Source organism: the organism of the source record quoted next, unplaced genomic scaffold (genome assembly GCF_019419815.1).
Source record: "Pyrus x bretschneideri cultivar Hongxiangsu unplaced genomic scaffold, Pyrus_bretschneideri_v1 Contig45, whole genome shotgun sequence".
NCBI lineage: Eukaryota > Viridiplantae > Streptophyta > Magnoliopsida > Rosales > Rosaceae > Pyrus > Pyrus x bretschneideri.
Genome location: NW_025999779.1, coordinates 1,985,722 through 1,991,721, shown reverse-complemented (window position 1 = coordinate 1,991,721; position 6,000 = coordinate 1,985,722).

The window sequence follows — 6,000 nt, the reverse complement described above, 5'->3', positions numbered from 1 at the left end:
CCTAGAGAAATCACAACTAGACGTAGGCAAAAGTTATGCCGAACCAATATAATTCTTGTGTGTTTCTAAGTTTTCTAATATTTGCTAGTTTAGTCTATTGCCGTTGGTTACATTAAAGAGCAAGGTCTAGTATGCGGGTTTTTCAACATGGAAGACTGAAGAACAGTGACAAATTAATTTCAAATATTATGGGAACATTTAAGGACGGAAGACCTAATTATAGTGGCATTTGTATCTTTTGCCACACATTAGCTACTGTTAGTTATTGGTGGCTAGTGGCCGTCCTTGTAGTGTGGATCAAATGAATTCTGTTTGAGTGTGTGATCCGATTACAGAGATTCTTTGCTTGCCCTGTGGATGTTTCCCTTATGACATTTCTTCATACTTCTTGATGAGCTATACAAAAATACTGGATATATATCCGGTTGTATGCTATAAATCCCCTCTACGGAAAGACATTGCGAGTATAACAAACACCCAACTCACATATCATTTACATAATCATTACCAATATTGTCTCCCAATTCTAGTAGCAAGAAACTATAAGATTGGGCAGATGCATGTGTGTTGCAATCGACTTCTCAATGTCATTGCACTCCTTTTTGATGTTGCATTCTTCTGCCAGTTATTGATGGGGCCAAGAAACTATAATTTGATCTTTGATGTTGCATTCTTCTGCCAGTTATTGATGGGGCCTGAGAAGCACTTTATACGACTCGTAGGGAGGAAAGTACTTTCTCCAGAAAGAAGACCTACCGTTCTTCCTTCCAGCCATTGCTTATCTGCTCAGGGATCTCATATGCATTTGGTAGGCAACATAGCCATGTGCATGTTTAATTGTACAATGAGAGGTTGACATTTAGCTTTCACTCTTCTGGCATATCATATATTTCTCCACTCCATTAAGAAAATGAACACAGTGATTAAGAAATTTGGCAACAGAACCAGCTTTAGATAGTTCAAGAAATATGAACAGAAATAGACACTACCTCCCCTTTTCAACAGAAAATTAAGAATGATAAGAGCCCGGTCTTTTGATCTAACTATACTTTAAATGGAATTGATTTTTACCCAAGAACGAAAGGAAAGCTTTTCTCATCTAGCCATCTATTAAAACAGGCATTGTCTTCTTTTACCCATTGTTCTTGTAAGGTAACATGAGCTTTCGGGTTTAACATTTGGGAGAAGGATTTTCTCATCTCTTCATATGTATCAAGAATCTTCTTCACTTTCATGCCCTTTTATCCTCCTCACCCTTTTGAATGAGTTTGTTGAGCTTGAATCTTGTCCATTCGGCCGATTAAGACAGATTGGAATATTGAAATATTATGTGGGCTTCATAGATTTGCACAAAGGGTCTTACCGGGCGTGTCAAAATATTGACCCTAAAAATTATAAAGTCTACGTGTCACGCGACCCAAGTAACTAAGAGCTAACTATGTCTTTCGTGGCTTGAATGTTGATGCAAGCATGCCAATTCATTGCCGAGCTAGGCCGGGCGAATAACTGGAAAATGGCGATGCGGAGAAATGCACAACTAACTTCTAAATTGAATGACTTCAGCTGAGGAAGGAACACTCTCAGCCTTAAGTTCTAAAACTTGAAGACAAAGTTATGCAAATCACTGTGAAATTCTGGAACCTATGTATCGAGTTCAGCAACCTCAACTATATTAGTAAAAATATAGGTCCATCGAATTGGAATGAAATTGTATGGACAATAATACTTAAAGGAGATGAGTGTTTTAATCATAAAAATGGTTCGGCTATCTGTGTGCCGAACTCTGAATGTGACATGAGAGTAATGATAGGAGTATATTTTTGCGACTTACCTAGCTTATTCTTGTGCATTTGTGTTATTATTTCTTAGTTAATGTAGTATTTCAACTCATTTTCGTGTGTTTGAAGGTAGAAAGGGTTAAAGTACCAAGAAAGTGCATTTTGGAGTAGTTTTGGGCACTACATGGATAGCTTGTATATGGGCCAACATGGATGGACGAATTTGGAGTTCAAAAGGCTAGAAACTTGATAAGAAGATGAAGAAATTAAACTCAAGACAAAGTATATAAGAAATTAGCTCAAAAGAGGAAACATTATCCAAAACCTTATCTTATCTTATCCTATCCTAGCCTAATCTTCTTCCACCTTAATCCTAGCTGCAAGTGGACCTAAAAACATGATTTCTAGAAGCCTTATCTAACCCTAAAAGGGTGCTGCACCCTTCCCCCTTTTATCTCTTCTAGAAAACCCAAAATCAGCCACAAAACACCTAGTTTCTAGAAGGCCCAATTTTGGATGAATTTCCTAAACCTTTTTCCTTTTGGATTCTGATTTATAGGGCCTCATTCCTTGTGGATTTGGGTTACACAAATCCTTTTATGAAACTAATTAGGCCAAACCCTCTCCTAAGTGGATTTAACTCACTTGTGCCGAACCCTAAGGCCCTAATCCAATAAATCTGCTCAGTGTAATCCTAATCTAATTTATCCTAGGACTATATAAACATATTTTCAGCCACAAATTCGTATGAACCCCTTATGCCATTCAGAAAATCCTTGCCGCAAGCCCTAGCCTCCATTCTCCATCATTCATTCACTCCATACACTTCCATATACAACCTGCCGCACTCTACCACCATAATCAGCCATCATTCATCATCTCAAGCAAGAATACATTGTTCATAACCCCCAAAACCATCACCCACACCTTGTGCCGCAGCAAGGAAGAAGAAGGAAAACCCTAGCCGTGCATGCCATTCGACTTGGAATTGCTGGAACGTTTTAGGTGTAATCTTTCTTGTGTTTTTCAATGTTTAATTTCAAGAATCTTTGCTTTGTGAGTATGAGAAACTAATCCCCTCTTGGCTAGGGGGAATTTTGAAACCATGGCTACATTTGCATTATGATTTGATTACTTCCAGTTGTGATTTCATGAATGGTGAATTCAATTTACTTATCTATTTGAATTAAAACTTGTTTGTGTATGTGGGTTGAGAGTGCACACTTAATTTGCATGCATAAACCTGATGCTAGGATATAAGGAAACTTCACCTAATCATTGGGAACTTATATTCATAAGTAGTAAAGGTTGTTAGTCACAATCATGTTAAATAAATTCTTGGCATAAGTATCATGCACTTTCATAGTTACGAATGCCTCGTCAACACTTATGATTTTCATAGAATTTAATGATCTTTGATTGTTTCTCTATTATGCGCTTTCATGTAGAGAACTTTTGAGGAATGATTTGATTGCAATGTGCTAATTCCATACAATTCAATGATTTAAGGAAAATCTGAGGGTTAATTTAAGAGTACGTAATTAACTTGGGGTGTTGAGGTTCATGGTTCATTGAATAAGCAACTGGAGATTGTTTTGTATGCAAGTATGTCATGTGTGGAAAAAGACCTCCTAGCTAGCCCATCATCCATCTAATTTCCCCAAATCCATGCAAATCTGCCTAGTTTAAATTCTTGTTTTGTTTACTTTATTTTCGTCCAAAACCAAATCCTCCTTTATTTTAGAGTGTCTAACTAGTTAAGATCTGTTTCAGATTGTGTTTTCAAGTGTTTTGAGTCAAGTTAGAACCAAAATTCGTCCAAATTTGTGTTTAGAGTCAAATCTGCCCAGTTTGTGTTTTTAGGCAGTTTTGAGTGTTTTTAGGCAGTTTTGAGTGTTTTTAGCTTATTTTCAGTCTTGTGAACTTGTTTTGAGTCTTTTAAGTTGAGCTAAGTGTTTTAAAGTTTAGTTGTAGTTATTTGAGTCAGTTTAAAGTGTTTAGCAATCCCTCCTAATCCCCGGTTTGAGAACGATCCCTACTTACTTATATACTACAATTGTCAAAAGAGGGTTAATTTGTGTGTTAAGTTAATTTTCGCATCAAATTTTGGCGCCGTTGCCGGGGATTAGCAAAGTTGCTAATCCCTTGTTATTTCTTTTTGTTTATTTTCGTGTGTTTTTAGTTTTAGTTGCTGACTTTGTTTTATTTTTAGGTACTAGTTTATGACTCGGAGTTCTCAACCGGTTCATAAGAATATCTTAGACATTGACAACGATTTTGAGCGAACTTTGAGAAGGAAGAAGAATCAACAAGAGCCTCAATAACCTCAACCTGCACCAGATCTTGAAGAAGATGAAGTACAAGTGGGAGAGGAGGCCACGACTCAGATTTTTAAGGAAGAACAAGCTATGGCAGCCGACAATCGAACAATCAAGGAGCTTTCCGCTTCGGGATTGGATAATGCCATGCCTCTATGCATTCAATATCCAAGGGCAGCCCCAGACAAGACCGACGAGTTCGAACTGAAGTCTAGCTTATTGCACCATATTCCTAAGTTCTATGGGTTGTCCATGGAAGATCCTAATAAGCACTTGAAGGAGTTTGAGGTTGTTTGCTCAAGTATGACCCCGGTGAATGTTGATGGGAGCATTTTGAAGATGAAAGCTTTTCCCTTTTCTCTCTTTGAAAAGGCTAAAGATTGGTTATATGAACTAGCCCCCGGAACTGTCACATCATGGGAGAGTATGAAACAGGAGTTTTTGGAGAAGTTTTTCCCAACTTCTCGAGTCATTCTTTTACGCAAAAGAATTAGTGGCATTCAGCAAAACCAAGGTGAATCATTTCCAACTTATTATGAACGTTTTAAAACTCTTGTTGCTTCATGTCCATAGCACCAAATGAAGGAGAAGCTTCTTCTTCAATATTTCTACGAAGGGCTTCTACCAATTGAACACCAAATGCTAGACGCCTCAGCGGGATGAGCTTTAGTGGACAAAACGCCCATGGCCGCTAAAACTCTCATTGGCAACTGTGCTTTAAATGCTCAACAATATGAAGGCGTTGGTCAAAGAGACATACCACGGCAGCAACAAGTTAATGAGGTAAGTGCTATTTCCGAACTTCAAAATAAAATGGCTAATCTTACTTCTCTTCTTTCGCAGGTGGTTGAAATACCAAAGGTACAAAGTGTGGTTGTTTGTGGCATGTGCTCAATGAATGGACATCTCATGGATAAGTGCCCTCAATTGATCGAGAACGGAGGGTGGGAATCTACCAATGCCGTGGGTTATGGGAGCCAAAACCAACCAAGGAGTGATCATTTCTCTAATACATACAATCCCGGTTGGAGAGATCATCCAAATTTCAAATGAAGGGAGCCCCAACAACCCCAACAACAAAGTTCATTTAGGTAGTAACCTCCGGGATTTTACGAAAGGCCGTATGCACCCACACAACCCCAAGCACAACCTGCCCAATCCAAATCAGGTTCGTCCATAGATAATGATCAAAATTTTCAATTACTAACTTCTATGGTGCAGGGAATGCAAAATAGGGACAAAAAGGTTGATGAATTAGAGAAGCAAGTAGGGCAGATTGCGGAGTTCATAGGCCAATTCAGAGAACAAGGCAAGTTGCCTAGTTCAACCGTTGCCAACCGAAAAGGAGGATTTGAATCTGCCAAAGCAATCATGTTGCGAAGTGGAAAACAAGTTGGAACGGCCTCACAACCATCTAAATCAGCGTCAACTGACGACGAAAAGTTGCAATTCGAGGAGGAGGAACAAGAGCAAGCCACGACAAGGGTAGCTAAACCCATACCGCAGCCACCCAAACACTCCCATTCGTCTTCCAAAGGTAAAGAGGTTCCAAATTCGATTATTTCTAATGTTATTCCTCCAAATGTACCCTTTCCTCGTAGATTCATGCAATCGAAAAAGGAGGAGGCTGAAAAGGATATTTTGGAGACATTTAGAAAAGTACAAGTCAATATACCACTTTTGGATGCAATTAAGCAAGTTCCAAGGTATGCTAAGTTTTTAAAAGAACTTTGCACTACTAGGAAGAGAATTTCGAACAAAGAGGTTGTAAAGGTAAGTGAAAATGTCTCAGCCTTCTTACAACGTAAAATGCCCCCTAAATGTAAAGATCTGGGTAGTTTTACAATTCCTTGTGTTATTGGCAATAATCGTTTTGAACATGCCATGCTAGACTTAGGTGCATC